This window comes from Lynx rufus, unplaced genomic scaffold (genome assembly GCF_022079265.1).
Source record: "Lynx rufus isolate CCGP_SWC_20201006 ecotype Redwood Valley unplaced genomic scaffold, mLynRuf1.p SCAF_6, whole genome shotgun sequence".
In the NCBI taxonomy this organism is placed as follows: domain Eukaryota; kingdom Metazoa; phylum Chordata; class Mammalia; order Carnivora; family Felidae; genus Lynx; species Lynx rufus.
The window spans coordinates 31,507,427-31,520,458 of NW_025814878.1; positions in this window are offsets into that span (position 1 = coordinate 31,507,427).

The window sequence follows — 13,032 nt, forward strand, 5'->3', positions numbered from 1 at the left end:
TTAAAATAAGGTGGCAAGATCACCAAAAAATGGATAAAATTGAAGAAAGTATTAAATAGAAAGGGAAAAAGTAGTTGCTTACCACATGAGAGCTAAAATAAGAAGACAGGAGATCTTCCTGTTTAACCTCAGCTGGGAGATTGTCAGCTGGGGACTTATATTTTTCATTGTTCTGTACATGTCTGTGAATGACAAGGAAAGAAATGCAGATATTGATTTGGGGGATATAAGTAAATTTTAGTGAGTAGGCAAATTTGCAAATACAGAATCTATGAAAATTAAAAGTCTTATATTACACAAATCAATCCACAGATTCAATGAGATCCCTGCCAAAATTCTAATGGCACTTTTCACAGAAGTAGAACAAATTATTCTAAAATTCATATGGAATTACAAAGACTCCAAATAGCCAAAGCAATCTTGAAAAGAACAACAAAGCTAGAGGCATCACTTCCTGATTTCAAATTATATTACAAAGTTATAATAACCAAAGAAGTGTGTCACTGGCATAACAATATACACATACACCAATGGAACAGAATAGAGAGCCTAGAAACAAATCCATGAATATACAGTCAACCAGTATTTGACAAGGATGTCAAGAACAAATGATGGAGAAAATATAATCTCTTCAGTAAATGGTGTTAGTGGTTATCCACATGCATAAAAATGAAACTGGATCCCTATCTTACACCACGCACAAAATTAACTAAAAATGGATTAAAGACTTGAATGTAAGACCTGAAACCATAAACCTCCTAGAAGAAAACATATAAAAAAGCTCCTTGACATTGGTCTTGGCAATGATTTTTTTGATATGATGCCAAAAGCATAGGCAACAAAAGCAAAAATACACAAATGGGACAACATCAAACTAAAAAGCTTCTGCACAACAAAGGAAATAATAAAACAAAAAGAAAACCTATGGAATGGGAGAAGGTATTTGCAAATCATATATCTAATAAAGGGTTAATATCCAAAATATATATAGAACTCCTGCAACTGAATAACCAAAAAACCACAAATAATCTGATTAAAAATGAGAAAATTACCCTGTGAGTGGGAATGCTTATTGGTGCAGCTACTATGGAAAACAGTAAGGAGATCCTCAAAAAATTAAAAATAGAACAACCATATGATCCAGCAATTCCACTCATAGGTATATATCCAAAGGCAATGAAATCAATGATCTCAAAGAGATATCTGTACTCCCATGTTTATTGCAGCATTATTGACAGTAGCCAAGATATAGACACAACCTAAATGCCCCTCAGTGGATGAATGGATAAAGAAAATGTGGTGTGAATATGTACAATAGAATTATTATTCAACCGTAAAAAAACAAAGAAATCCTGCTGTTTGTGGGATTAAGAAAAACCCACACTGATCTCATAAAAGCAAATTGTAGAATGGTGGTTTCAAGGAGCTTGGAAGAGGGGGAAATGTAGGACGATATAGGTCAAAGGGTACAAAATTGCAGTTATAAGATGAATGAGTTCTGAGATCTAATTTGTAGCATTGTGACTGTAAATGATAATACAGTATTATATACTTGAAATTTGCTGAAAGTAGATCTTAAGCATTCTCATCACACATACATACAATTAACTATATGAAATGATGCATGTGTTAATTATTTTCAAATTGGTAAATATTTTACAGTATATATATATATATATATATATATATAAAATTGTCAGGTTTACCTTTAAATATATACAGTTTTAATTGCCAATTATTCCTCAATAGAGCTAGAAAAACAAGAAGATTAAAAGTCTTATAGCTCAGAGCTTCTACATGTAGCAGTTGTCAGTGATCTGAACAAAATGACACAAATCAATCACTTCTGGTGGAGGGAGGCAAAGAAAATGATTAATTTAGAAACATGACTTCTAAAAAAGATTTCTGGACATTTGATTTTAATTTTCTAAAAAATATGTATATATATTTTTAACATTCATTTATTTTTGAGAGACAGAGACAGAGCATGAGTGGGGGAGCGGCAGAGAGAGAGGGAGATACAGAATCTGAAGCAGGCTCCAGGCTCTGAGCTGTCAGCACAGAGCCTGATGCGGGGTTCAAACTCAGGGACTGTGAGATCATGACCTGAGCCAAAGTCGGACGCTCAACCAACTGAGCCGCCCAGGCGCCCCTAAAAATATTTTAAAAAGTGTGATAGAATCTCAACAACCTTTCCTCCAAAAGCAATACCAACCCATTTGTGGCACCCCCTCACTCCTTTTATTTAGTAATTTTTCATGCTATGTAATTGTTTAACATGGTAAAGTAGGTCATAAGTATGTTGCTGAGGTAAGGATGTATGAAGTAAAATGCTGAAGATTTGATTGATATTAAAGTAACATGCAAGGTACATTACTAAGTGTCCTGTGAGACACAAAATATATTCGAATTATAAATTGTATGTAAATATAAATAAAAGAATTATGAATTTTATATAAATATGTGTCTATTTATGTATAAATATATATATTTCATTAAATTATGTTTTAAGATGTTGCTCACTCTCTTATCTGTAGATCCTCATTAGAGAACCTAAGGAGTCAATTTTCAGTTTTTCAGTTATAAGATAAATTTCTTTGTGGAGTGAATTGCATGCTTTCCTAGACAAGACAAACAGACACACATTAAACTCAACACGTTTTGCATTTTGCCTTAGCTTTCAGGGAATTCAGAGGTAATGTTAGTGCCAGATTTTTAATAAGTATCTTTCTCTTGATGCTTGGTGGCAGCTGTCTTCTTTATATAATGTTAGAACCTTATAGCTGGCTAGGGATTTGGAAATAGTTGAGTGCAAACTCCTCAATTTTCTAAACCAGATATCCAGATTAGTCACAATGCACATTTCTCCCTTTATCTACCCCACAGCAAGTCAATCGTTATTTTGCCTCCCATTTGTCTCTTTCCACCTCATCCATGATTGACATTTGGCCAAACTCATTTAGAGTAGAAAATCTCTTCTCAGGATATTCATAAAAGAGGATGGGTTTCTTTTTAATTTTGTAAGTATAGGACCAATCTCCCATCTTTATTCCAGGCCAATTCCCAACATATAAATATCCATTTCGCATTTATTCATTTATCCTTTTGTTTGTTCGTTTATATTTTTGATTTTGCTATGTGTTACTGGTGAAATAGCAATGAGGAATACAAAATATATTGCCTTTGAAGAATTTATATTTCAGTTAGTGGAAACAGTCTAAAAAGAAAAAAAATAATTATATAGAATTTGAGACTTTTAAAATGCTGTAGAGATATAGCATAGCGGGGTGAATAAGGAGTGTGAGACAGGCAGGGGGTTTGCAATTTTAAGTAGGGTAGCTAGAGGAGGACTAATTAAGAAGGGGATAAAGGGTTAACTATGCGCTGGGGTAAAAGAGGGAGAATCTAGGATCATTTTCGAGGCTCTGGCAACAGTCTGAGTATAAAAGCACTGAGGGGAATGCTTACCTAGAATGCTCAGGAAATAACAAAAAGATCAGTGTGGTAAGAAGAAAGGGAATGAAGGAAGAGTATTCAGAGATAAGTACATTTCAGGGAAGAACAGCAACTTAGCAGGTCACGTTAGACATCTGTATGGATTGGGGATTTTACTCCAGGTAAAATGAAGCCAGCCATTGAAGAGTTTTGAGCAAAGAGTATTTCTTTGTTCTTTTGAGAAAGGACTGTAACAGACCAAGTATGGAAGCTGAAACCCTATGGAAGATTTTGCAGTAATCTACGAGAGAGACAAGTTGATTTAGGACAAGGTCATTGGGGCAGGGGTGGTGTTAACTGGTCAGATTTTGGATCTACTTAGATGGTAGAGCCAACAAGATTTTCTGTAAAATTGAATGTGAGATATAAGGAAAAGAAAGGGGTTAAAAATGACCCCAAAGTTTCTGTCCTGAGCAACTGGAAGAATGGAATTATTATTAACACAGATAATAAAGACTGTTGGAGGAAAACAGTTTGGGGGAGAATATCAGGAGTCCAAGACATAAATTGGACATTTAAGTGAAAATTCTGAGTAGACAGTTGGATATATAAGTCTACAGACAAGTAGTACAGGGCAGAGGCATGGGTGGGAATATAAATATGTGAGCTTTCTATATATAGATAGTAAAAGATGAGCATTATTTTCTCTTTTTTGATGCTCTTCCCCAGCAGCAATACTTTCTAGAATAAAAATGTGACCTCTACCAAATCCCCTTTATTAATAAACTTTTTTTAGATTGAGTGAGATTGGGTATCAAGATAGGAACCAATTTCTCTCCTTTCAATATTGTGATGTGTTCAACAAAAGTAATTTAAGTTGCTTTGAAAGGCAGAGTATACATTCTAAATGAAGAAGAAACATGTTCTATTTTATTAAGATGGATTTATGGTGGCATTTAGAAACGTTTCATCAGCAGGCAGGAGCCCAAAGATACTTCCACTCATTGGCTTATTGACCAAGTCACTCATTCATTAATAAGAAACACTTATTAAACACCTCCTATATGGAGTGGAATTCACAGGATTTGGTGAAGGATTATGCAAAGTACATAGGAATATGTACAAATGTACACATTCAAATGTACACATAGGAATATGTACAAAGTACATAGGAATATGTACATATGCAAAGGGACAAGGAAGATTCTTTCAAGACTCTTCTGAGGTGGTTAGCTTGGGTGAATGGTGGTGCTATTAACCAAGACAGAAATAGCTGAGAGAAAAAGCGAGGTACCTAGATTTGTGTGGAAACTAGAGTTCAGTTATAATACATTTTAAAATCACAGACATTATATACTATTCAAATGGATTGTCCTTGATCTTTGTTAGGTTGGATATTTCTTATTTTTTAGATCTCAACTTAAATGTCACTTCCCGTCTTCCTAGTTTATTCTCTTACTTTGTGTCCTATTTTTTTTTCTTGCTGGCACTATTGTTATTTAGTTGCATTCTTTTTCTCCCCCCCTCCCTTTTTTAAAAACATATTTAGTATATGGCCCCAGTACTTGACTTTAAGTTGTAAGATGGTAATGACCATGATTATTTTGTCTCAATTGATAACACAAAATTCCTGGACATATAAGTGATCGACAAATATATGTATGATAAATGAGTAAAATATATATTTGGGAGTTTATAGCATATTGATGGCAATTGAAGCCTATGATAGTATTGAAATTTCCAAGGATAACAACAACAACAAAAAGGATCAATGGAATACTTTGGGGAAGCTCCAACATCAGAGTCAGTAAAGAGAAGAATCATTAACGAAGATTTCAGAGAACAGGAAAAAGGCAGTACCCTGAAACCAAATGAGAAAAGTATTTCAAGAACTGCACTTTTTGTTTTCTGTTTTGGCTCAAAGAAAAGCAAAAGTTTCACTCTAATGCTTGATATTTATTTTTGTAAAACAAAACAAAACACAAACTAAACAAATACAATCTTAAAATTTTTTATTTTTGCTTCCCTTCTTCTGATCAACTCAATGAACCAAGGATATTGAGTATATTTTAATGTACATTTGTAATGTTTCCTTTGCATTTGAGACTTACTTAGCTTGAAATGGCTGTCTTACTTTTCTTAACTAAATGTCCAATATAGTTAAACTATAAGGAACATATATTTGTGTGTCTTTGTGTATGTATTTGTATACGTAAGTGTGTATGAAAGAGAGTGTATATGTGTGTTCACGTGTGCTCTTTTAGGTTAAGGAAAGGTTTGAGTCAATGAAAATGAAATGAAAATTTCATGTCAAATGAAAATATTTCTTGAGTTCTATGTAGGTCTACATAAGAGAGCTCTGAAAATATAAAGTACATAGGGCCTAAATGTACTGATTAGAAGATCTAAATGTCACCAGGAATGACCCACGGAGTGAATAATTTGTTTCCCTAGGAACATATGGAATCCACTGACTTCAGGAAATATTTTCAGAGTGCACACATATTTCTTCAAGACGTTAACATCCCAGGGGAGAAGGAGGAATAAAAACATGACAGGGAGTAATTTAAAATGGCAGGTACTGCAGTTTTCTTTTCCTGTGCTGGAAACCTGATATTTGATACGAATGTAGATGATTTTCTTATGATTGCTATAAAAAGTTGATACTATTCTTTCCAAAATTCTCTAAGATTTATTTTTTCCTCCTCCTTTGTGGAATTTTGTTGTTTTTGAATGTCTTAGATTGTGGGTACAAAGAAATCAAAACATTGCACATTATTTCTTATAATGTAACCACAAGAAAATGCAAATGCTGAGGATCTGATTCACAAAAGAATATTGCCTATTAGTTACGGTATGGTTCAATGGGAAAATGGAGTGCAAAATTAAATTATATTTCACTAGACTGTAACACAATCAAACCTTGATTTTTGTGCATCAGTTATATTATTTCCCCTCTTAATTTTAATCTTTTCAACATTTTTTATAAGATTATAACACCTCAGGAGACTTAAATGCTGGACTTTGACACAGACAACCTAGGTTCCAGGTCCCATTTGCCACTAATAAGATATGTGACTGGGCAAATTACTTAAATTCTCTGAGTTTCATCTTTCTCACCTATAAAGGAAGGCTGATATTATCAGTTTTAGAGATTACTCTGATGATTAAATCACATATTGGAAATGAATAAATGTGTTTTTTCTTTCTTTGCTTCTAAATGCCCAGTCTCTGGTGGATGTTGCAAATGTTTGTACTGCTGAGTACATTATCTACAAATCCTGGAGAACATAATCATCCATGGGGATCTGAGCTTGGAAAGGCAGCATTTTGTAGAAAATGATTGTCAGGATGACTTACATGAACTTGATCTTCCTTTTCTGAAATTAATCTTTGTTATACTATAGAAAGATGGCTCCTGAGCTTAGAAACTAAGACATCATATGAGGACACAGATTTTTATGACAATGGATTTTTAAATGATGACCTAGAGGAAGAAATACCTCTTATATTGCTGCCCATTACTTTCATTCATATGTATATACATGTGTGTATGTATTATATGTATGTGCATGTATATCTGAAGCAAAGTCTCATAAAATGATACATATTTTTGCTCTACGTGGAGCACTCTGATCTTGTCTATTCTTGTCTATTTCATTATTAAAAAAATTCTGGTTGCAACCTAGTGATTTCAATTTAATATCTGCTAATGCAGTGTTACCCCACAGCTTGAAAACCTTTTTTTTTTTTTACCTCAGGTATGAAGTATCTTTGTAACAGAGACTTTGTCTGATTGTATTTCCACAAATAGCATCTATGTAAGTTTAAAATTTATAAAATTTTTGGCACTCAACTTATTAGCTTTTCTTTCAGTGCGAAAGGTAACATTATTTTTGGAGACAAACAAAAGTAATCAACAATCTAAGTCTTCAAGTTCCAACTTAAAGCAAAACTTGTCACCTGCCCTCTGATGCCAGTGACAATTACAAGCCAATTGTGTTTGACCACTTACAGGAGGCCCCATATAGGGCTGGCTTCGTGGGTTTATGGCCTGTGCAGGTCAACAGGCTTTGCCCTCAGAAGGACTCTGTGTTAAATTTAATGCCCTGTTGTCACATCTTCAATTCTTAAAAGTTTTATCTTAGAACTTGTGTTTTGTAAGCAGAGTGTGATGGATAATAGAACATGCACATGAGCAGAGAAGATATTGAGCCATATATGTGACCACCATTCCTTGCCATCCTTTTTGCGTAGAGCCTTTGTGATATCCCACCAACACAGAATTCCACTGTATTTCCAATGCACCAGAGTTCAGAAAGAATCAAAGAAGTACAGAGTAAACATGTTATAAACAGATTATGTAAACTGCTATGTTATAAAAGGAAAGGAAAGATAAGGCAATCTATAGTTCCTTTCCTTTTAGTCCTTCCTAACTCATGGGTAAGCTGCAAAGAGAGAGTTAGAATGTGTGCGTATCAAGACGTGAAACAAAATACTTGAGTTAGTTTTATGCAGAGTATCCTTTGTTCTAGCAGCAACAAAATACATATGCATGTACAAGCTAGAAATAGAAATTATATAATTTCAATAATTCTTCTGAGTAGATTTTTATATTTGCATTTAAAACTTGCATTGCACAATATGAAATGAGTAGCAAAATCTATAACAATTTAAAATTTACAAGTTCTTTACTTAGAATGACATTAAATAGGAAATAAAAAACACCATGACGGTTTAAAATACAAACCACAAAAGAAAGGAAAAAGCTTTATATTTTGTAACTTATGGCATAGTTTTCTGCTTTACAAACAGGGAATCCCAAATTTACATTTTGCACTGAGCCCTGCAAATTATGTGGTTAACCCAGGCTACATAATTTATAATATATATCCTATGTTATATAATAATTATTATGTTATAGCAGGTAATTATTTCACAAATGTGTTAAGATTATGATAAAAAAGAAAAGTCCAAAATACTGTGAAGGAATATAGTAAACTATATGTGAACTGCTAGTATTAATTCAAGAACAAATTTAAAATACTTTTAAGTTTTTATATCCTAGTAGATGCTAGTACTATGTGAGGCAATAGGGGTATAATAAACATTGGCCTCAAGGAGCTTCCAGTCTATTACGAGTTCATTTGTTAGTTGTTAATATGTAATGATGGGTAATTATGTTATGACACAGATAGATTCAAAGTGGAACAAAGATGAAGTAACTGTTCTTTGGATTGTTGGGTGGTGGGGGTGATGAAGTAATGAGAACCAAGAGCCCTCAAACAAGTTTTCTACCAAGACAAATGTAAGAGCAGCAACTTTTGTAGGATTTGAGAAATCACTGTCTTAAATATAGGCACTTTAAATCGAATGGATCAAAGCCAGAATGATTGAATTTTTTCCTATAGTATGTTGCCTTTCTTTGGGCTCTAATGTGAATGTTTCCTCAGATCTTTATATTTCTTTTCATTGAAACAGAGTATTTACTAGCTCCTTTTCTGGAAATCTCTTTGAATAACAAGTGATTTTTTCCATAAGTTCTTTAGAAGAAATTTATCGTTAGGCGAGTCAGTATTACTATGCTCACAAAAGTTATAACAGCATGCTTCATCTTTGTAACGGTTCTGTTTATTTTATTGGTTATTTATTATTGGCCAAAAGCCTTATTTCCTTCCTTAATTTTCATAATATCCTAATACATTTCTCTCAAATTTAGTTTCATGTCTTTTAATGTTTAGTCTCTAGGATTAAATATTCGTGTCTAACTTTTCTACTATCAGATTCTAATATAGTAATGAACCCTTACCTACTAAACTTTTTAGAACATTCAACAGATTAAAATTTCATTATTTCATTATTATTTCAATATTATTTTATATCATTCTGAGTAGCCTACAACATTTCAAGTAATGAAATATTTCTCTTGATCATAATGAATAGTACCTCATTACTCTGAGACCAATGGTAATTTTCTTGAAGAACTTGATTTTGAGGGATTTTATGTTAATTAATGGAATCTTTATCTTAAATGTTTTTTACTTCTTTCCTTGAGTGTAACACGTTGGTCTTATAACATGTTGTATTTTACTTCCTAGATGCACTGTCTTACAATTCATGACTTCCTTTTCCTAGATACTCTTTCCCAGATTACTTAAATCTCATATGGTCCAATGTTGACCTGGATACCACTTAACTGTCCTTCTATAGTATTTTCTGAAAATGAATATTCTGTCCAGATTAAAGCTTTATATTATCTTATTTTACATCAATGTTAACTTATAATTGCTGTCTGGTTCCATCACATGTTTTCGTGCTATTACCCTTCTTAAAAATGAGACTCCGGCTACTTTTAAAACTTGCATAGTTTCACAGACATCTAGGAAAAAGTGTTTTGAATGGATACATATGTGTCATGAATGCATAAATGTGATTATTTATTTTTTATTTTCTTTTTAAGTTTATTTATTTATTCTTGAGAGACAGAGAGAGAACACAAGCAGAGGAGGAGCAGAGAGGGCGGGGGGAGAGAATCCCAAGCAGGCTCCACACTGTCAGTACAGAGCCTGTGCAGGGCTCGATCTCACAAACCATGAGATCATGACCTGAGCCCAAATCAAGAGTTGGGCACTGAACTGACTGAGCTACCCAGGTGCCACTCATTTTGTAATTTTAGAAAAGAAGACCAACTAAAAAAATCTTTATTTCATAATCAATGAATTAATAGGACCTGTAGAACCTGAATAAACTAATTACAAGCACCTCAGAAGACACTTCTTGTCATAGATATTAACAGAAGTATCATTAAATTTTCATTTTCCTTCTTTTGTTTCTGAAGTATGAGACCTTGGGAGCAAAATTCTGACACTTAAAAAAAAACACCATTATAAAAACCTTATGACCAAAATCACTTTTGATAACCTTCTTTACAGCACAAGGGTTATAGTGCCAGCATTAAGGATTTCTTCCCTTTATGATTTTAATGATTTATCTAGAATCGCAAAATAAAGAAACCTAAATTTTCAATTAAGTGACAAAATAAAATTTCCGAAACTCCATATTATATTCAAAAGTAAGGGCTGCAAGCCAAAGAGACTGTACTGTAAGTGAGTCTCATCTCTTATGATCCGGACAAACCTCTGGCTGATTGCTCTGTGCCTGGTTCTGGAGCCACTTGCCAAGGCATTCTGAGACCAAGGGAAGACTAGCAAACCATGATGGAAGGAACTGGAACTGGCATCTATTCTTTCACCTCTTTAGCTTTTGGTCTGTAATTTGGAGAAAAATGTCCAGTATGAGAATGGAATGAACTGAATGAGACCTTATGTCTGTACAGCTGCACTTATCAATAAGTGGATAACTGCACCTTCAGCCACATGCATGAGAACAAATTATCTTACCTGATCGAGGGCAACAAACCAGGGAATTCCCACAGTCTGACCTGTTTCTGAGACATACAATATCACAGTGAGTGATGTTTCCAGTGCCCTACATACTGTGAACACCCCACTGAACAAAAGACTGTCATCACTAAGTAATATATTCAGAATATGATCGATGGAATCTGACTGAAAAGTATCTGATTGTGCTGTTCTGATTATTCTAAATTTCAAAGCATAGTTGTTTCAAGTGGGAGGGGGGAAAAAAACAACCAAGATCAAATTACTCAATAACTTAGATAACAGGAGGACATGCTGGCAGAATAGGCCCAAATAATTCAGATCAGATATCATGTTCATTCTTCTTTTATTTAGTTCCTACCTTAGAAATAAATCATGTATCATAAGTTCATTTGGCCTAAATTATTCTATAATAACAATAGTTATGGTGGGGGTTAGGTTTCCAGGATTGATACAAATACCCACTTTATATGATAAAACATATGCTTGAAATATAAATATTTAAAGAAAATGTTTTCAGTTTTTCACAATAATATTATATAAGGAGTGTTTTAACATAATTCTCCATAGGTTGGTGTTTGAAGAAAAGTACACTTCGATTAGATGAGGGGTTAGAAAATGGCAAATTTGTGCAGGTTTTTAGGTAGATTCATTGGCATTTTTAAGGTCTTTAAAGATTATTAGTATTCCTATAATTTAGGCCTAATTTTATTTTAAATCTTTCTAAGCTTTCTCTTTCCTTGGTACAGGTCATTTCACAGATCTTCAGTTGTATTATCAGCGATGAGAATACAATATGAGTAAAGAGTAGGAGAAAGGGATGATTAATTATTTTTTCTCAAGAGACTGTATGTAATGGGAGATGTATAAAAGGTAAAGGTGGTCAAAGTGGTATATTTATAGGCAAGATAAAATTGCCCATGACGGAATGATCTCTATTGTCCTAAAAAAGGAAAATATAGGAACCTCACTGCAGACACAAATCTTCTCAGGCAAGGAGGTAGTTCATGAGGAAAAGATGATGAGTCAAGCATTGGACTTAGAAGGAGACAGGCTAGGATAGGCCAGAAGCAGTCACCAGTTCAGACAGAGAAAGAAAATGCAAACCAGGAGCTAGACTAGAGAAAAATTGCATGTATGCATGGAACTAATCAAGGGTGGTTTCAAACCCAGCAAGGAAGATGAACTAGCTCAATACAGAAATAGTACTCAATTATTGAGTTCTAATTAAATGCCAGATATTGTGTTAATTCATTCACATGAGTTATTGTACTTATTCTTCACAAGAATCTCAATGTGATATTATGATCATGAAGGTGTATATGGTAACATATTATAGATGAGATATCCAATTTTATAGATGGAAAAACTATGATGTAGAGAGGCTAAATGATTTTTCTAGGATCATTCAGAGGGTACGTGGCAGATTTGAGATTTAGACTGTGGAAGTCTGAATCCAAGAGGATTAAATGGTCTAAACCCAAGACAAGAAGATCTAGGTGTAAGATTATCCAAGGCCTAGATTGTAGTCCAGTGGGGTTTACTGGAAGCTCCAGCTATCATTGATAACCTCTAATTCCAAATGTTTGGACATCCCAAATGTCTTGAAAGTGGCAGGTAACATATATCAAATCAGATAGTTTCCCATCCTAGCCACTAGGTGGTGATTAGTACTATCAACTAAAAAAGAGTATTTGCTAATAGGAGTAGGGTGAAAAAGGACAAAAGATTTGCAATTTTTCTGGTTAAACTAGACATGCATTTTGCATCAAGATGGTAAGTTGCTAGTGGTGAAATGGTCGATTAATTTTAAAAAGATAAAAATAATAGTTGCACCAGGGGGTCTCAGTTGGTTAAGTGTCTAACTCTTGATTTTGTCTCAGGTCGTGTTCTCATGGTTTCTTAAGTTTGAGCCCTGCATTAGGCTCTGTGCTGACAGCGTGGAGCCTACTTGGGATTCTGTCTCCTCTCTCTCTGGTCCTCCTTTGCTGGTGGCCACACTCTCTTTAAAAAATAAATAAACTTAAAAAAAAACAATATAGAAGGGACAGATTTTCTCATTCTCCAAGTATTTATTATCTGTTGTGTGCCAATGAAACATACTGGGAACACAAAGATAAGCAGCATAGAGTAGCATGAGATATATAAACATTAACCAAGGTTATATATCACTGTGGCAATTGGCTAGATAGATACA